This window comes from Homarus americanus, unplaced genomic scaffold (assembly GCF_018991925.1).
Source record: "Homarus americanus isolate GMGI-L3 unplaced genomic scaffold, GMGI_Hamer_2.0 scaffold25013, whole genome shotgun sequence".
Taxonomy (NCBI): Eukaryota; Metazoa; Arthropoda; class Malacostraca; order Decapoda; family Nephropidae; genus Homarus; species Homarus americanus.
This window is the reverse complement of record NW_024722158.1, coordinates 4,966,157-4,988,277: the sequence shown is the minus strand read 5'-3', so window position 1 is coordinate 4,988,277 and position 22,121 is coordinate 4,966,157. Positions and strand designations below refer to the sequence as shown.

Here is a 22,121-nt window from a genome sequence, read left to right as displayed (position 1 = left end):
TGCACTCGCCAGCGTGTGCCTTGATAATGTGACCTATATTACGCGAGTGCGGCCTAGTGCACCGAGGGGGGGACATTTACCAGTCAACCCACAGTGACACTCACGTAGACGAGGCGTCACTCACCACACACACGGGGTACCACTTACACAATATCTTCTATACACGGACACGAACTCATGAGCCAAGGAATGTCAGCTCAGTGCGATAACCAAAATCCCATCTGACGGGAGAAAAATGAATGTTACCAAGAGATCTACAGTACAATTTTATGGTCTCCATGACAGACGAGGCTAAGGCAATAAAAGGCCTATAGTGGATAAACAGAAGGTAAGTTGATCCTCTTTTATAGATTCTGATCCTATAGCAATCATCTGGTCTGTACAGGATCCAAGACTAAATCCTTTACTAACCATGCGATATTTTTTTTTGTAGTGGTGGAATCGGCGGCGGGAAAAAATAAACCATACTGGAAGGAATTGTAGTTTATCGTCTCTTATTATTTTTGTCGTAACTAGAGCACAGTCCACATAAAAACTTCAATATATCGGTTATAGTTATGAATGACAACACTACAACCCAGATCTCCTCCCCCTGCCCCCCACCCACCTTCACAACCCTCCCACACACAACCAGACGCTAGCTAGACTTTCTAAGCTCTGGATCACTTCGATAATGGAACGAACTAACCTTCAATTTATACCCACTCATCTAGAACTGTTTTTTTTTTTACCTTGGTTCAACACCTACCTGTCCACGTATACCTGTCTAGCTGAGTGACCTTATTAACTTAACCTGTCCACGTATACCTGTCTAGCTGAGTGACCTTATTAACTTAACCTGTCCATTTACCTGTCTAGCTGAGTGACCTTATCAAAGACCACCTAAGCTGATTGATTTCACACCTACCTGTCCACGTATACCTGTCTAGCTGAGTGACCTTACCAAAGAACATCTCAGCTGATTGACACCACACTCACCTGCCTATTTACCTGTCTCGCTGAGTGACCTTATTAACTTACCTGTCCATTTACCTGTCTAAGCTGAATGACCTTATCAAATACACATCAGCTTACCTGTCTAAACGCCGCGTAACGTCAGTGAATTCCTCCTCAGCTGCTCGACACAACATCTGAAATGGAGAAGAAAAAATACATATATATTTAGCATCAAGAAGAAGGAAAAAATGTGACGAAAAAATTATCAATGAATCTTTCTTGTTTTATAACCTAACCTAACCTAACTTACCTGTTGAGGGAAATATTAAGAGGTGAGGTTAGGTTAGGTTAGGTTTGGTACTCGTGATGTTACTGATTTTATGGTACAGGTTCAAGCTTAGTAATCCAATCAGCTTACTTAAAGATTAGACACCCCAGCTTATTTCACCTGAAGATTAAACACTCCTTTTTCTCTTCCTTCTCTTTCCCTCCTTACCTACCTCCCCCCCTCACTCGCTCTTTCTCTCTCTTCACGTCACACAATTGTTGACACCTTCATTTTCCCTCACCTCAGCTTTACTGATGCTGTTGCCATGGTACCACTCCACACTCCCTCCACGGCCCCTCCATCCACACACCCACCTTCACCCTCCTTCCCTCCACCACACCCACCCCTCAATTACCCCCCCCCCGCCCCCCTCCCTCCACTTTCAGGAAAACCATCAACTCTGGCAATCACTCCCCCACCGCCCATTCCTTCCTCCCTTCCTGGAATTACTGCCCTCACTCTCCTCCATCATCACTACACCTCTACCCTCACCATCATCACTACACCTCTAATACCATCATCACTACACCTCTAATACCATCATCACTACACCTCTAATACCATCATCACTACACCTCTAATACCATCATCACTACACCTCTAATACCATCATCACTACACCTCTACCATCACCATCTATTTTGTGTATTACCTTCATCTATTTACTCAATGTTGTGCCATCTGCGAGCTCTCTCTCTCTCTCTCTCTCTCTCTCTCTCTCTCTCTCTCTCTGTCTCATCTCCCTATACCATTAACTCTCGTCATCATAGACCTGACTGGTGGCGTAGTGGTTACAGAACTCAGCTTAACAATCGTAGGAGTCGAGATCGAGCCCCCACACACATACACCATATATACACCTCCAAATGACTCCATTATATGTAGGCCAAGTTTGGGGCATAGGTATGGATGGACTAATGATTATGGATACCCGGCATTAAAAAAAAAAACTGGGCATATTTAACAACAATTTAACCACAAAAAAAGTAGGACTGATAAGAAAATATCCCGTTCTAATTATACCTGGATAACATGGATTAATATATCCAGTAGACCAGCGCTCCCTCACCCTGACCTTATATGGGTATTGAAGGTCTCGTTGCGGTCTTGTAGGGGTCTCGTTGGAGTCTCGTTGGAGTCTCTTTGGAGGTCTCTCGTTGAGGTATCTTTGGGGTCTCGTTGGGGTTGTGTTGGGATCTCGTTGGGGTATGTTTGGGGTCTCGTTGAGGGGTCTTGTTGGTGTCTCGTTGGGGTCTCTTTGGGGATCTCTCGTTGGGGTCTCGTAAGTATGTGAACACGATGCCCGTAGTTGACTTAAGGAGTTGTTGTTGTTTATCCTGTTGTTTTTTGCCTCCAGTATTGTACTTGTGTGTGTTGAGAGTACGTGGTCCCATAAACCCTTGAGTACGAAGACCACCTAAACCCTTGAGTACGAAGACAACCAAAACCCTTGAATACGAAGACCTTAAACCCTTGAGTACGAAGACCTTAAACCCTTGAGTACGAAGACCCCCTAAACCCTTGAGTACGAAGACCTAAAACCCTTGAGTACGAAGACCCTAAAACCTTGAGTACGAAGACCCTAAACCCTTGAGTACGAAGACCTTAAGCCCTTGAGTACGAAGACCCTAAACCCTACTTAACGCACCACATCTTAAATGAACCTCTCGACTCAATGTATGAACCCTAGAGAAAACTCCTCACACACATTCTCACATCTCCAGGAAGTAACTTGAGAGTGAAAATCCAACATCCTAACCTCTTGAGACTCTTCCCCGGGGCCTTAAAACATACCTAGTGTATTCTGGATTTGGTTCACAGTTGCCATGGAAGGTGAGGAGAGAGGGAAGGAGGTGTGGTGTTGTTCCATGGTCAGCAGGGTAGCCAGAACAGCATAAGGACCCGCATCAAGGTGACTGTACCCTAGGAGCTGGCAACAGTGTGACGCCAACGACTACTGACCTTGTATACATATAAGGTAGTAGGGTGTTAGTGACGTAATGTGGACACGCTACCTACCCCCTACAGGTACACTCCAGGATCAATGAGATGTTACGCACGTACAGGTAAGTTTACTGAACGTGGTGGTCTATCAGTCTTTAATAAACAGTGATAAAAGACAAATACATACAAAAAAATATATACAGGCATACATATACATATATATATATACATACTTAATAGTTGACCACCCTGGTGTTGGAAGCTGAGGGCCACCCAGAAGTGAATATACTTAAGGTGTAAAGCCAACACAACAACCATCTGTGTGACCCAGTGTCAAGGAATAGTTCCACAAGACCGAACAACTCGCCAACTGCACTGGCTAACCATTACCCCGAACACGATCCGCAATGCAATTAATACCCAAATCCCTAATTACTACTGGGCAGACAGAGGCAAATGACATAAAGACACCTGGCCATAGTTTTACCCTGCCTGGGATCGAACCCAAGACTATTGCTGTGTACAAACTGTACACAATACAAGTAAGTTAAAATAACGAAAACTTCTGCTGTGAATAATAATAATAATAATAAAACATTCCTCGAAGTGGTGGTGGTCGCTGAAGAAGGTGGTCGCTAAGTAAAGTGGTCGCTGGAGTAAGGTGGGTGACAAAGTAAAGTGGTCGCTGGAGAACGTCGTTTCATTTAGCTGGGAAAATTTCATAAACACCAAACATAATTATGGCCTCTTGGAAGTGCATTAACCTCCCGTGACCTCTGACCTTGACCGTGACCTAAGGGAGTCTCTCAATGTAGAGGGGGCCCAATAAAAAAAAAGGAAGGCAATTTCTTTAACATTAGAGAGTACGGTTAAATCCTGCCAGGTAACAGGTCAGAATCTGCCCAGGTAACAGGTCAGAATCTGCCCAGGTAACAAGTCATAATCTGGTCAGGTAACAGTAACCATAATCTGGCCAGGTAACAGTAACCATAATCTGGCCAGGTAACAGTACACAGGTGTAAAAAATAGCCACACCGACGAAGTACCAGCATTGATGAGTGGCGCCGGAGTGACTGTCGGGAGGGGGAGGGAAGCGCTGGGTCGTGTAGGATCCCTCCCTCCATCCCTCCCACCCCCCATACCACCCCTCCCTCCGTCCCTCTCTCCATACCCTCCCACCCCCCATACCACCCCTCCCTCCACCACACCACTCCTCCCTCTACACCACACCCTCCCTCACACCACCTTCCCTCCCACCACACACCCTCCCTCCACACCACCCCTCCCTCCACACCACACCCCTCCCTCCCCACCACCCCTCCTCCAAACCACACCTCCCTCACACCACACCCTCCTCCCCACACCACCCCTCCCACCACACCACCCCTCCCTCCACACACCCCCGCCCCTCCAGAGCACGGTGGTGGCGTCCCTGTGGCGCTACTACCACATACCACCCCCTGACGCCGCACCACCACCAGACCAGTTTATGGATTATTAAATATTCCTATAAAGAATATTCCCTCCTGGGTGGAAGGTAAGAAGGCAGGCTGATTTAAGGTGACACATGTACGGTCAATATTTATCCAAAGTGAAAATGTGAGAAAGATTCTAAATTGGCGACGATATTTTAACCCTTTAACGACGATGTAATGGGAACTGGAGAAAACGAAGAACAAGAACAAGAAGAACAAGAAGAAGTAATGAGAACTGGAGATTGCCGAGCGTACGTGTTGACCTTCGAGAAAAGATTGGACACCCACAGGGCAGAACAAGATTACTGTTAAGATTAACGAGGCGGCTCGCTAGTACAACACCGACTACCACACACACACACACACACACACACACACACACACACACACACACACACACAACTATTCACCTCACGTTTTGCCGCATTATAAAAATAGCGAAAACTTGTCCTACGAGTCATCTTATTAACAGGTACTAAGGCCATGGTGAAGCAGGGTAGGGCCATGGTGGTCTAGAATAGGGCCATGGTGGTCTCGGGTAAGGCCATGGTGGGATAGGTTAGGTTAGGCTAGGTTCTAAATTACCATCAGTTATCAGTTAAATTACGGCGTCCAAATTACCATTATTATTTTCCACAACAAAATTTCTGGTCCTGGATAAATAAATAATTATATAAATAAATAAATAAATAAATTAATAAACAAATACATAAACAAACATATAAATGAATAAATAAATAAATAAACAAACAAATAAAATGACCCAACACAACTGACTGGTAGCGGCCAACCATCGAACACCTGTAGTGATTCACCTGTTCAATCAGCCGCTAATGACCGTGATTGGAGATTAACTACCAGGGTGATTGGATTTGGCTGCCGTCAGAGTGAATGTCTGTCAATATTTGTTTATATATGGGAGGAGGAAGAAGAGGTGCAGTGGTTTACGCCCGATTGCCTCTTGTGTAATGGCCTGGAGGGAAGGAAGGAGGGAGGGGGGGAAGGAAGAGAGGGGCTGGAGAGAGAAGGAGGGGAGAAGGAGGAGGGAGGGGGAAGAATGTAGGCTGGGGAGGTAAGATGATAAGGAAGGGCAGGGTGTGAGAGAGAGAGAGAGAGAGAGAGAGAGAGAGAGAGAGTTGGAATAAGCGATACAATATTTTAGGGGACATACACACACAACATACTCAAATACCTTATAAATGTTGAAGCACAGAAACTACAACAACCACAACAACTACAACAACCACCACAACAACCACAACAACAACCACCACAACAAACACTACAACAACCACTACAACCTCCTACAACTCCTTTTTTATTAACACCAAGGACGAGAGACGTACCATCACCCACAACACAACTTTAACAACTAACAACCCGAAGGACAATGCTCTCTTATGGGATTACCTCAAACTTTATCCACTAACTTTATCCACTAACTTTATCCACTAACTTTAACCATTAACTTTATTTACTAACTTTATCCACTAACTTTATCCACTAACTTTAACCACTAACTTTATCCACTAACTTTATCCATTAACTTTATCCACTAACTTTAACCATTAACTTTATCCACTAACTCTAACTTTATCCACTAACTTTATCCCCTAACTTTATCCACTAACTTTATCCACTAACTTTAACCACTAACTTTATCCACTAACTTTATCCATTAACTTTATCCACTAACTCTAACTTTATCCACTAACTTTATCCCCTAACTGGGCTTGGGTTAAGTCTCTGTGGTTAATGTTGACTCGATGTTAATGTGTTTGTTTTGTTTTTGTTTTCCTTATTGTTTTGTTGTTTTGTCATTACTTTAATATCTATTCGTCTATTTTGTCTATTTCCCCACTCAAGAGAAGATATTGTGACCCTTCTTTCATCTCCCACTCAGCAGGAATGAGTGGGAGGGGAGTGTACCAGCCTTAATCCCACTCAAGAGGAGAGAAAGTGACCCCTTCATCCCCACTCTTGAGAATAAAATGTGGCCCTTTATTCATTCCCCACTCAGCAAGAAAGAGAAGTGGGGAGGAGTGGGGAGGTGTGGGGAGGTGTGGGGAGGAGTGGGGAGGTGTTTAGAGTGACACCTTGGCTGGATGTGGTGACCTTGATCATCCTCCACCACCACCACCACACACACCCTCACTACCACCACCACACACACCCTCACTACCACCACCACACACACCCTCACTCCCACCACCACACACACCCTCACCACCACACACCCTCAAGAATTAACCCAGCTCTACCCCACCACCCTCTACGCACACTCTTGTTGTCCCTCCTCCTTCAACACACACACACACACACACACACACACACACACACACACACACACACACACACACACACACACACACACACACACACACACACACACTCTTTGACCCTCGTTTCGTCACCCGGTACTACAATTCACTTCACATCAGCATAACAACATGTGACTGTTGTCGTGAGAATATCATATCTGTCCGGCGTAGAAGGAGCCAGTGAGTGTCTGTTTGTTGGTTAGGTTAGGTTAGGTTAGGTTAGGTTAGGTTAGGTTAGGTTAGGTTAGGTTAGGTTAGGTTAGGTTAGGTTAGGTTCATAATAACATCGGTTGTTTTTGTTTGTTTGTTTACGGTAAGACTCACAAGACAGATTTAATGTGAATCTTTTTACACGTCAGTTTATTTTTGATAACGAATAATTAAACACCCTAACCTAACCTAACGAAAACCTAACCTAACAAAACCCAACCCAACAAAACCTAACCTAACATAACCTAAACCCAACCAAACAAAATCAAACCAAACCTAACCTAACATAAACAAACCCAACCAAACCCAACCAAACCCAACCAAACCTAACCAAACCCAACCAAACCTAACCAAACCCAACCAAACCCAACCAAACCTAACCAAACCTAACCAAACCTAACCAAACCCAACCAAACACGACTGCGTAAAGAGCGACACTTCAGTCTTACAAATCGCCAGGATAAAAGGACATAAATATACACACATCAAGGATAGGAATACATCTTTTGTTGTGTAAATAATGTAGTGTGATGCAAGAAACTGTCTCTGGGTGGACGTGACCTATCCCACAGCCCAGCCATCCCAGTACGCCCCACACACACACACACACACACACACACACACACACACACACACACACACACACACACACGAGTAGAACCTTAAAGTCACCCTCGACTCGACCTTCACACCTTAAAATCCTTGACTTCGTTTAATCAGTCTGATCAGCGTGCTGTATGTATGTATGTATGTATGTATGTATGTATGTATGTATGTATGTATGTATGTTTGTATGAGAGAGCTAATGGGGTTAAACTAAATCTCCCCTTTGTATGCCACGTTTTGCATCACCACGAGTCATAATCAGGTGTGTGTGTGTGTGCCAGGTAGAACAGAGGTGTAATTAAGGTGAGGAGGCTTTGGTGAGTCTCTGCAGAGTTATGTGTGGATTCTGAGAGACTTAAACCTTGTGACATACATATGGGAGTCTCTGGGGGATTTATCTGGGGTTTATCTGGGTACACACGTATATAGTCTCCTGGTGGGAAAGATATATGACCCAATGTGGGTTTTTTTTTAACTGTAATGAGGATAAAAATATAATGATGATAGTGATGATTTGTAAGGTATATTAAGGTGTATTGTGTAGGTTAGTAGGTCACACACACACACACACACACACACACACACACACACACACACACACACACACACACACACACACTTCCCCATCCTCTCCTTCAACCTTTTTCTCACCAACAACCATCTTTAACCCCCCAACAACCATCTTTAACCCCCCAACAACCACACCCCCCCCTCCCCCATTCTCAACCTAAACCATAAATTCCTCACTCACTTTTCTCCCCCCGCTTCTCTCCTCCTCCTCGTTCTTCTACTTAAAGGGATATATAACCCACTGTTGGACTAGATGGAATTCTGTATTGCACATTCCATCCAAGTTTAGGGAGAGGGAGAAGGAGGAGGGGGTAGGGGTGGGGGGAGGGGAGGGGGAGAGGGTGTGGGGAGGGGGGCTTTGTTTTGGACTTCAATTCTGTACAAGAGCGCTATCAACTCACTCTAAAGTCCAAGACAAGAGATTAAAATACGCCAACACACTCTACATACGATGCCCTAGTCTACAGTGGTGAGTTGTCAACACACTTTAAACCCAAGACAAACATACGTCATCAACAACACACTCAATGTAAAACAATAACACAATTCAGCATGATCAGTCCACAACGCACTCTTCAAGTTCCCATCATATGTATAGGGAACGCACCTGGTCTCTTCAGTACAGTATAAGGTTAAGTGGAGATCCTCGGAGCATCGTAAGATGAGGAACAACAACAACAACAATAATAACAACATTAATAACAACAACAATAATAATAACAACAACAGCAATAACAAATATAAAACGAAGGGAAAGGTGAAAAAAGGGTAAATTATAAGATAGAAAAAGATAATGAAGATAGGAAAAGGTAAAAAAAAAGAAAAAATAAGGAAACGAAGATAAGAAAAAGAAGAAATTGAACAGAAAACGGAAAAAGGTTTTAACAGAAAACTGAAAAAAATTGTAACAGAAAACGGAAAAAATATGAAATAGAAGACGTAAACTGAAGCAAAATGAAGAAGATAGAGAGAAGAAAAATCCCGCACGTCTTACCACACAGTCAAACACGTCTTGCAATGAATATGGAAAACAGACACTATTATCCTGATAACCTTGGGTAAGAAATAAACAACACACACACACACACACACACACAAACACACACAAACACACACACACACACACATTGTACACCACAATATATCTTGTGTAATATAATGTTCAGTAGATAATTAATTGATAAATACACCTACACTTTTTCCTCCTCCTCTTCTTCTTCTTCTTTGCGTTTTTCTTTATTCTACTTCCATTTTTCATCTTACTTTTTGTTTTGTTTTTCTTCTTTATTTTCTTTTCCACTTCTTCTTCTTCTTCATTCCTCATTCCCAAATAATAACATACCATTAACTTATCACTGATCGAGGGAATAAAAGAGCATCACTGAAACTGTATCTGTAACCCAATATAATAGGTTCGAATACCATACCCTTGGGTTTCAATTCCCTTCCCCTGTCATCTATAGATTCTGTCATTCCCTAATACATGTTAATAAATCATAGTCTTCTCACCGTCCCGTCGTAACTTTTTATCCAATTTCCGTATCGTTATTGCTGCTATGGATTCGTTTTTTTAATACACTATTCATTATTCATGAATGTAAAAAAATAGGCCAATTAGGTTTATTTTTTGTGATTGGTGTCTGTTTAATTGGCTGTTATCGAACGTTGGTGTCGTCTGTTTGAGAATCGATCGACTTTAACGAGATTTTTAAAGGAGGGGGTTGGTGGGTAGGTGGGTTGGGTGGGTTGGGTGGGTAGGTGGGTTGGGTGGGTGGGTGGGTGGGTGGGTCATTCACAACCTTCCTCTGAGACCCTGACCAAGTTAACCTCACCTCACATCAATCATCATTACTGTGACCTCGTCTGGAAAGTATAGATGAAAGGAGGAAGGAATAAAAAAAAAAAGAAACTCGTTCTCATTTTACGTCAGTTTATAGTCTCCATGACCAATCAAGAGACAATTGAAAGGTAACCAATCAAAAGCAAATATACGATCGAGGGACAACCAATCAAGAGACCAGTTGACGAATGAAGAGTAACCAATCACGAGAGAGTATACGATCGAAAGGTAATCAATCAGACGCAAATGACAATCAAGGCCAAACAAGTAAATACAGAAAGAGTAAACAAGAGTAGAATAAGTAAGATTAGAATAAACAAGAGTACAGCAAACAGCAAGTAAAATAAACAAGCAAAATAAGCAAGAGTAAACAGGAGTAAGGTAAACAAGAGTGTAAGACGTGCTGTGACCAAGTTTTATACTAGCGTACAATAATACCAAGGACAAGGCTTATACACGTCAAAAATACGGAAGCCAGATAACCTACTATGACCTAGCTAGCTAACCTTACAATGACCTATGACCTAGCTAGCTAACCTTACAATGACCTAGCTAGCTAACCTTACCATGACCTATGACCTAGCTAGCTAACCTTACCATGACCTATGACCTAGCTAGCTAACCTTACCATGACCTATGACCTAGCTAGCTAACCTTACAATGACCTATGACCTAGCTAGCTAACCTTACAATGACCTATGACCTAGCTAGCTAACCTTACCATGACCTATGACCTAGCTAGCTAACCTTACAATGACCTATGACCTAGCTAGCTAACCTTACCATGACCTATGACCTAGCTAGCTAACCTTACCATGACCTATGACCTAGCTAGCTAACCTTACCATGACCTATGACCTAGCTAGCTAACCTTACCATGACCTATGACCTCTTACCTATTCCCAGCACAAAGGTAACAGCGTATCATGACTGGGCGTTTTCGTAACCATAACAAACACTGCACTTTACGCGACGACACACACACACACACACACACACACACACACACACACACACACACACACACACACACAACCGGATATCTGTGTCTGTCTGTCTGTGTGCAGGAGTATTGTTTGCTAAAGAGATATTTTGTTAAGTTTGTTTTTGTTTGTTTGTTTCATTGTTTGTTTGTTTGAGTAATGTGTATGTGTATGAATATGAGGTGAATCAATCTTGTGTAAGTGATGACTCATCTTGCGTATGAATGTATGAATAATGTGAATAAGATGTATGATTACTAATGAGTATGAATAATATACATGGGTGGATTGACGTATGAAGGTTATGAATCATGTGACTAAGATGGATAATGAATACAGATGAATAAGGTTTTTCTCGGTGAATTAATCAACCTTGCGTATATATATGGGTAAGAGAAATGCGTATAAGATTGCGTATAAGTATGCAGGGAGTGACCTTCATACGCACACACACATATCAATCGTGACGCCCCCCCCTCACTTTAAGCTTACAGAGAGAGAGAGAGAGAGAGAGAGAGAGAGAGAGAGAGAGAGAGAGAGAGAGAGAGAGAGAGAGAGAGAGAGAGTACCCGTAAATAAAAAATACAGTACCTCAATATACCACGACAGACAGACAGACACACAGAAGTATAACCCATATATATATAAACAAGTGCCCACTATATGAGAACGTATTAAAACAAGGTCACATAAAACTACAATATGAAAGTGAATCTTAAATGTGTTTTTTTTTAATTAGAAAACATCAAAATAAATTTATAAAATGGGAATGGATCCACCTGACTCATAATAAACATAGATGGATTTAATGGATTCATAAAAAAATGCTTAAAATAACAAGGTGGAAATAACGCCATTGGTTTATGATAGAACACGTCTTAATTAGGTCACCTGAGACTCCCAACAGGTAGTGTATATCAAAGCACGAGGTTAGTGTATTAAAGATTCATCTCACGGTGTCCAGACTCGTGTGTGTACCTGACCTCGTGCACCTGACCTCGTGTACCTTACCTCGTGTACCTGACTACGTGTACCTTACCTCGTGTATACCAGAGAGACAGACAGGCAGACAGATAGACAAGCTGACATGGTATCTGTATGTGCCCTGTACCACCTTTTTTGTTTGACTAGGATTATACTATTCAGGTAAGCATCAGGTATCACGTACAAGGTAAAGTAACACAGGTATATATTTCTCTTTTTCAGTGTCTCGCGTTCGTCTGTCTGTCTGTCCGTTTGTGGGTGTGTCCGTCCGTGGTTGTGTTCGTCCGTGGTTGTCTCCGTCCGTGGGTGTGTCCTTCCGTGGGTGCGTTAAGTGGACCTTCTGAATGAGTAGTATGACACAGTCTCCTCTTACTCCAGGTAGCTAAGAGATGAGATATATTAATTCAGCAAAAAATCGTCAAATAAGTTAAGGCTGGAAAAACTATACAGGTATTCATTGTACAGGTATACATAGTGCAGGTATACAGAATACACCTACAGTATACAATGCAGTTATACAGACAATAAACATCTAGAAAGAACTAGTATTATTACGATGGCCAAGAAGAAAACACTGAGGTAATTCGACCAAGGAGCAGGAAACAGACCCACCAGATGCTAATGTCCAGTGAGATCATTGTCCAGTGAGATCATTGTCCAGTGAGATCATTGTCCAGTGAGATCATTGTCCAGTGAGATCATTGTCCAGTGAGGTCATTTTTCATTCCCAATATAGGTGCCACGCGAACCTCACCACAAACACGACACCTCAAACAAACACCAACAGATTTCCATGGAACTTGGTGTATGTGTGTATGTCAATTTGTCCTAACCTAACTTAATGCTAACCTGACCTAACCCAACCTTACCTAACCTAACTCCCCTAGAATAGATAATGTTAGGATGGTTAATTTTAATTTGAAATAAGATGGTCGGTGTCTAATCTTCAGGTGATCTTACAAACCAAACATTCTCATAAAGACCAAACAACACACACACACACACAAAAAAAACCCAATCCAGAGCCTCAGTCACCCCCGTGTGCATGAAGACATATTTACTGTGCAAGATGTGTGTCCCTCAGATAGTCTATATTTGAAGACAGAAATCTCATCTGTCAGAGTGTAAGCACTTGGCCGAGTCTCCACTTCTGTGAGAGCCAAATACACACACACACACACCACCTGGTGACCCTATGACCACGTGAGGTCCCTCACGTCCCGAGGACGAGTTACTGCACCACGTGAACACCACACCACCTGGTGTCTCCATGACCAGCCCAGCCCCGGGCCATCAACTGTAAACTATAACAAATTGTATGTTCAATTCATGTTCCTTCTTCTTTCAGTAATGAAAGCTTTTGTTAAACGACCCACACACCCAATGTAATAAGTCATTTTTGTCCAATGTATATTTCAGCCTTCGGGCTGCAGAACTTTTTCAATAAACCGTTAATTATTATTATTATTATTACACACACACGTTCCTACACCACTTACCACCTTCCCTCCCACCCGAAGACAAATTCAGACAAACAGACAAACACACACACACACACTAATACGATGAGTGGTGCACAGGGTATCGCAATGAATGGGCGTGTATCCTCCTACTTCACGCCTGTCTGACGCAAACCCTCCCTTGTGAAATTGGCTCCCATCATCACCAACAATAGATACCATCACTGCCACTACCAACACCACCTTTACCACTACTACCATCACCACTACCACCACTAACATTACCACTACCTTTACCACCAGCAACTTAACCATCACCACCACCACTTCCACCATCAACAACAACTCTACCACTACCACCATCACCTCTATACCTTTACCACCATCACCACCACCACCACCACCATCAACAACAACTCTACCACTACCACCACCACAGCCCCGTGCCCAAATCTCGAGACGATGAACTCAATATATCAGTCTAACTTCCCTAAAGAGTAAATAGCTTTTAGAGGAAGCTTACATAATTATTAATTTGTCTGTCACATGTATAGTTAAGGGTAATTCAAACCTAAGACGGAATTGGAAGAAGTTAATTGATATACAAGGTGGTCCAAAAAATATTGGTCAGATTTGCATAGTTAAACCCTTTAAAATTGGGGTTCACACACTCACAACACACTTACACACATACATATGACACACACACACACAACCCCCCCTCACACACAATAATATTACTTGATTAGTTCTGTCCTTCTGTTTAATTTGAGTGTTCTGTCTATGCCAAAATAAAGAAGGCTTTATTCTGTCAGCGAGGAGGATCGGATTCTCTGTGTCCTTAAACGTCAGTCAAAAGACTCTGGTATCGGGTGGTCGAGGAGGAGTAACAACTGTCTCTGTCTGGGAGGGTGATGTCAACTTGTCCTCCCTTGAAACACCTTAAGAACCAAGAGATCATTGTGGTCTAACCTCTGTGTGTGTGTGTGTGTGTGTGTGTGCGTGTGTGTGTGTGTGTGTGTACACACAATAATAATAATTAACGGTTTGAGTTGAAAGAGCTTGGCAGCCGAAGGCTGAAAAATACATGTGTCACATATTTGGGGAATGGGTTTCTGGAATTACAAATAATATATGGGCAAATATAAGTGATGTGTGTGTGTGTGTGGGTGTGTGTGTGTGTGTGTCATGTGTGTGTGTGTGTGTGTGTGTGTGTGTGTGTGTGTGTGTGTGTGTGTGTGTGTGTGTGGGGTGTGTGTGTGTGTGTGTATACGCCTGACCATCGCCATTTCAATCACGTTACTTGAAGTCAGCGAGTAAATTGAAGGGATCCACTTAAAAGCCCCTCACAAGGATCTACATTAAAAGCATCATACAAGAGATCCACTTAGGAGCACCAAGCCACAAGAGATCCACTTAGGAGCACCACAAGAGATCCACTTAGGAGCACCACAAGAGATCCACTTAGGAGCACCACAAGAGATCCACTTAGGAGCACCACAAGAGATCCACTTAGGAGCACCACAAGAGATCCACTTAGGAGCACCACAAGAGATCCACTTAGGAGCACCACAAGAGATCCACATAGGAGCACCTCAAAGGAACCACTTATAAGCAGCATCTCTCTATAAATCTTCCCTAAGGGTGTATAGGAACTCAAGGGTCTTTAATCCCCCCCTGGAGTTAATTGACCTTCGTTGACGTCATGAGATTAACCCTCCCAAGATAATGATCATGATGACAGAGCCAGGTAGATAAGTTTGACCACAATACTCACACCTGGGGGGAACAAATACTCACAATACTCACACCTGGGGGGAACAAATACTCACAATATTCACACACCTTGGGGGAAAAACAAATACTCACAATATTCACACCTGGGGGAAACCAAACATCATAATATTCACACACCTGGGGGAAACAACACTACAATACATCACCTGGGGAACAAACATTCACAATACTCACACCTGGGGAAACAACACTCAACACTCACACCTGGGGGAAACAGTACTCAAATACTCACACCTGGGGGGAAACAACACTCACACACTCCACACCTGGGGGGGAAAACAAATACCACACACTCACCTGGGAGGAACAACATTCCACAATACTCACACCTGGGGGGAAACAACACCACAACACCACACCCAAAAGGTCAAATACTCACAATACTCACACCTGGGGGAAACAACACTGTCAATACTCATACACCTGTGAAAACAAATACTCACAATACTCACACCTGGGGGGAACAAATACTCACAATACTCACACCTGGGGGGAACAAATACTCACAATACATCACCTGGGAGTGGGGGAGTGGGGAGAGTACTCATAATAGAGTCACAAGTCCCAGGGTTCGAGGTTAGGGATCGATAAAGGAAGGTCTCATGCACAACACATTTAAAGGTGAACGACCCTTAACCTGGAAACTACGACGTAACTAACTGCAGGTGGAGAGGGTCAGGGAGGGAGGGTCAGGGTGGAAGGGTTGGAGGGATAGTGATAGATGGAGAGGTGGGTCAGGGAGGGAGAGATGCAGGGTCAATGAGGGAGGGAGGGTCAGGGAGGAAGGGAGGGAGGGATACGGAGATGGAGACCGATAATGAGGTAATAAGGGAGGAAATGTAGAGTAGCAGAGAGAGAGAGGGGGGGAGGGAGGGAGAATGATAAGCCATAAAGGAGGGAGGGAGAAGGGAGGAGATAGGGAGATGCAGTCATTAGAGAGAGAGAGAGAGAGAGAGAGAGAGAGAGAGAGAGAGAGAGAGAGAGACCTGTGCAAGCTATTCAGTTACATTGTTCCGTTTGGTCTCCCAACACAACCACCACTACTAACACCACCACCACCACTACTACCAACCACCACCTCTATCATCGCCACAACCATCACCATCACAACCACTACCATAACTTCCACCATTATCACCATCACTAATAATGTTCTGAGGTGAACAAACACCACCACCACCACATCAACAAACACGCATCAACACCTTCGTTTCTGATCAATTTCTCAACATATGGTTTGAATTTGTTGCAATTACGGTGTTTCATCCCAGAAATAAATGTATATTCATGCATACTTTGTGAGTGCTGGCACGCGTCAACACGGGAATAACCGGACTTTGGCAGGTGATCAAAATAGTAAGCTTCACAACAAAGGTCCAGTCCACACCACACCGCCAAGACCGGCCAACCAAGGCTCAGCTCTCTAGAAATCCACCCAATCAGCACTCAGCTCTCAGTTGCCTCACGACGAAAAAAAAATTCAATGGGTGCAAGTTATCACCGCCGCTGCCATTGAATTATCACTTGTCAGATGACCGAGTGACCCGTGTCATTATATGCCTTCATTACATTAGAAAAATAATTGATAATTAACTCATGTTCTTAAATCATTCACCGGAGAACAATTGGCAATACAGGCTGAGAGAAACTGCGCACTCATCTCCCGGCTTTCACCCTTAAAAAAGGGGACCCTGCCCCTTGACGTCACTGAGTTTATGGCTTGTGATTGGCTCTCGCGGGTCACCTCAGGGGGGCGTGTCCTGGCACATGGAGAGACAAGGTAATGGTATTAGGGGGGAAGGGGGGTTAATGTCTAGCGTATGAGGGGGGGAGCCAATGGGTGAAGTAAGGGGAGGTGGGGGCAGAAGTTTATGAAGTAGTACCTTGATGTTGCCGTGTAGCGTTATAGAGTAACATTGTGACCTTCACTGATCGCTCGAGGTGCTCTCTAGGTGCACACACACTGGCGCAACACATGTACATACAAATGAATAAGGAAGTGGAACTCGCGGAGAGAAAACAGACGAGCCAAATACTTCATACTATTTTATTTGCCTGAGGTTACACAAGCAGTAGTATTACAGCAGTGGTGGGCCGTCGGCGAGGTGGCGCTGGAGTCGGGGTGTCCTGCAGGGTTAGAGGAGATACCCGGACAAGAGAGTATGTGGGAGATAAAGAGAGATACCTTAGCCTGGACTGCTCTTATAAAGGGAGCCGTCTGGGCACTGTGGGAATACGGTGGTCCTCCCATTGGCCTCTCACTGGCTGTGCAATAAGGCAGCGCATTCGGGCAGAGCTGTTTAGGTCAGTCCTGGCATCTGTGGAGTGCCTTGAAGCACCCTGGGGACACATGACTATGGTAAAAAGGTGGCAAGGTTAACCAGTGAGTCGCTGTCATTATCCTTGGCTCACTTTGGGGTCACTGATAATGTACAGGAGCTGTTGCCTTGGTCCAGTCTGGGGCTCTCTTTAGGGACAGCCAATGGCGCAATACGTATGAGAAAGTGAAACTCGAGGAGGGAAGGTAGACCAACTAGTTCACATTGGACGTGGACGAGGTGGTACTGGAGTCGTGAGAGAGAGAGAGATGCCCACCCACTTATTGTAAGTCAAACTGTATGAGTCAGTAAATATTGACTGGCACCTGTGGAATGCCTTCAAGTATCCTGAGGACCTGAGCGCAACGTCATAATGGTAAAATAGAATAAAATAAAGAATAATAAACTAAACTTACACAAAGGGAAGAACAAATACAAAAAGAAAAAGAAAAGCGAGTGTGAGGCAACTATACCTTGAACTTAGAACTTTTCACTTCCCCAAAAAAAAATATATATATATAACATGTATATATATATATATATATATATATATATATATATATATATATATATATATATATATATACAGTATATATATATATATATATATATATATATATATATATATATATATATATATATAATAATAATAATAATCCACATCTCCCATTGTAATATGAGGTGGATCAAGAGTGTGTGTGTGTGGTAATAATAAGAATAATGCAATAAAAGTGTAGAAAGCAGGAGGGAAGGATGAGCACAACAATATATATCCACTTATACAGATCTTTCGTAAACAAAGGTAAACCTGAAACAATTTTGGGATCACCTCACCATTAACCCCTCAACTTATTTCACCTTTAGATTAACCCCCTAATACTAACCTAACCTAACTTAACCTAACCTAACCTACCCTAATTTAACCTAACGTATCCCTATTTTAAGCAAACCTAACCTCCTCCCTGGTAGCGTTAGGGTGTTTTAATCTTCAGATGAAATAAACTGGGGGCTAATTGATCCAAACGTCCATATACTGAAGTGTAATCCAAAGGTCATAAATATCAATTAGCTACACATCCATCAGTCAGATCACAAAAGGCGGAAATTAGTTTGCTGATTAAACTAAACTAATAATAATATTACCTCTCAACCGTGCCAAGTGATAGTGTGTGTGTGCGATGGTTGCTTTAAAAGAGACGTACAGAATAGGTTAAGTGACAGCCAAGAGGAAAGGGATTTAAAACTGGGTAATTGGGTTAAAGTTGAATGTCGGATGTCAAGATTAAAGGGTCAAGGTCAGGTCTCAAAGGTTAAAGTTAATGATACTTAGGCATTTCTCATAATCTGGTCGGTTAATTTTCATCACTGACATATTACATTAATAGATGGACCAATTTTCAAATCTAACATGTCAAAAAATATTAACCAATTTAGAAGTCATTAACATACCACAATAGCAGGTGTTGAGCAATTTTAACCTCTTGACGTATCTCTCAAACTCGATGTTCAATTTCGTGGATGTGTTCAGTGTTGACCCAGGAAAACACCTGTAATGTATTGTAAAACTTTGGTCAGAGGTCACAGTGACAAGGGTGGCTGAAAACTGACCTCAACATGACCAATACCTGCTGTAGAATGGACAAGATTTTTTCAGGTAAAGTATACATAAACGCTAACGTATACATGCCCAAACCCAAACACATACATAAAGCAAGGGGTTAATATTGTACATAACAAAAAAAACGATAAAAACTATTGCAGTTATTGTATTTACACATCAATTAACGTGAAGCCCTATATGCATGTGAAACGTACATACACACACGTGACTACTTCATGTTGTAGCATATAGGCGCACACACGGTATAGTATCGTATGTGTACGTACTTGACGACATGTGACATTAAACAATAAATCGGTCAGACTTTGTAAAATAGATAAAGAGTTTTGTAATCTTACATATCTCGATCGACCATAGCTTCCCATTTATTTCCCAAACGTTACTTCTGAATCGTTTCTTCAGCTTTACAACAAAATACCTTACATCACCTTGAATTCTGGAAGGAAACAAGTTACACAATGCTTAACTTTCACATTTTTCAACATTCCAGATTCTCAGCAGGTGTCCGCCTCTGAGCACCTCCAATTGCATTAATGTTGTTTTTCTCCGCTAAGTGAAGCTGTCCCATTGCACTCACAAACACTAAATTTGGACACACCAGGACCTTCTACACAGCCGTCTGAAAATTCATCGATTTAAATAAAAGACTACCAGACTGTATCCACATCTCGTTAAGTATTATTTATTTCCTCTTTAATTTTTCATCCTCTCGGTCATTGTCATAAATCAAAAGAAAAAAAAATCTGATTTCCTACTTTTTGGGGACCACGAGTATATACCAGGTACTGTGGTCTTGTGGTCAGAGCGAGTTTGCAGTTCTCTACTAGGAATCACGCATGGGTTACAACCAAAGGATCTTTTTGTTAAATATCATATATAGTATTATTATATAAATTCCTTAATTTTATCACCTAACTGGAAATGACTAATTGTAGTTAAGGAATAATCTTAGGATAATGTTTATGTAATTTATAACGTGATATTTGCCCTGCCATACCTTAACTAAACTAATTCGGCGCCTTAATATATTTGGCAGCAGGACTAATGTATATTTTATGATTACGTGAAGCTTAACACCCTAACTAATATCACTTGAAGATGAATTACGCCTTCGCTAACCTAACCTAACCTAACCTAACCTAACCTAACCTAACCTAACCTAACCTAACCTAACCTAACCTAATCTAACCTAACCTAACCTCCCCATACAGCGTTTAGAGAAATATGCTGGTGGGCTAATCTTCAGGTGCTACAGAATTTGTGGTAATTTCTAAGAACAGCACAACCACCAGAAGGAGTTGTTCGATTTTTTTTTTTTTTTTCACAGATGTTCTTATCATTTTAGTAATTAAGAGGCGACAACTTTTTATTTTAATTTTAAGATTTTGTTGATGCTACTATAGCGTGTGGTCTACAAGATATTTGGGTTAAGTTAGGTTAGATTAGGTTAGGTTAGGTTAGGTTAGGTTAGGTTAGGTTAGATTATACTAAACATCTATGTAGACCGCACGCTTTAGTAGCACCAATTTTTTCTAGTTTTCACATTGACGATCATAAATCACCTGTAATGGGCAGGACATGAAGGATGAGGGTAATTGCGGGGTAAAACACGTTGGAAACTGATCATGACACTAAAATGATGTCTCTACTTAGTACTTGAAGAAATTAATTACCCGAAAAAATATGCCAAGTCACCGCGTGTTTATTGTTTATTTAAAACCAAGTTGGATCATGGCACTTATGTCACCTGTTGTTGTGAATCCAGGTAAAAAAGTCACAGGTAAAAAAGTCACAGAAAAAAAGTCACAGGAAAAAAGTCACAGAAAAAAAGTCACAGGAAAAAAGTCACAGGAAAAAAAGAAGAGTTAACTATCGAATTCTCACATTTTTTAAGGTTAATATGTCAATCAGTTTCAGTAAAGGAATATGCAGAACTGATGGTAACCTAACCTAACCTAACCTTTATTACCGGCCACCGTTATATCATCACCAACCTCCATCGGCGTCACATTTACGATACTTGTCACAATGACCTTATATAAACCTAAAGCTGTTGTCGAATAACCTTTAAAATTCTGACCACTGAAACAATTAAATACATAAAACACCATCACCTTACCAAATTAACGGAGACCAACTTTCCTCTTCAAAGAACAGAAATCATTGGATGCTGTCCCTAATTATAACGATATAAAATAAATGTAATTCTCATTATGCCTGACGCCACTTTATCCTTCAGAATCTTACCTTATTCTTGAGGAAAAGTTGTTGTAAATCATGGAGATTCATCACTTAAGTCGAGGAGGTTAGCCATTTGCCATGCTTCTTTGGTTAACATCTCGGCAGCTGATGTCATGAATTGATTTTTTTCTTTAAGGATCCCTAGAATATTTCCTAGGTAAGTTTGGTTCCTTTTACTATTCTGAAGTACTATGGGTAAATTAAAAAACGGTAAAAAGCAAAATTCGCATACATTTACATATCTGGCATGAAATGGGTTCTCGAGAGGATATAAAATTACTGTCCATCCAACAAGTTTATAAAATAGCTAGTTAAGCCACGAAAAAAGACTATTAGTTAATAATATTCGTTAATCTAGCAAGCGTCATGAGAATGCTGGAATTGTTACATTAGAATAGTTTGTCCTTGTATGTTAACCGGTGTTATCTGTCTTAACTTAGGATATAAACCATCCTAAGATAGGTATTATTCCGAAATTTTGTATATA

The 22,121-nt window shown here is 42.0% G+C and overlaps 1 long non-coding RNA gene across 2 annotated transcripts; it reads right to left on the bottom strand.

Annotated features, from left to right (window-relative positions):
- Window positions 1-1,072: 1,072 nt before the first annotated feature.
- On the bottom strand, window positions 1,073-21,906 carry LOC121862206. 2 transcript variants are annotated; one of them, XR_006088193.1, is made up of 3 exons: window positions 21,641-21,906; window positions 19,222-19,319; window positions 1,073-1,130 (listed from the first exon to the last, which is right to left on the bottom strand). It is a non-coding gene; the product is annotated as an uncharacterized LOC121862206 (long non-coding RNA). The 2 variants fall into 2 exon arrangements; XR_006088192.1 differs by lacking the exon at window positions 1,073-1,130 and adding an exon at window positions 17,488-17,794.
- Window positions 21,907-22,121: the final 215 nt, after the last annotated feature.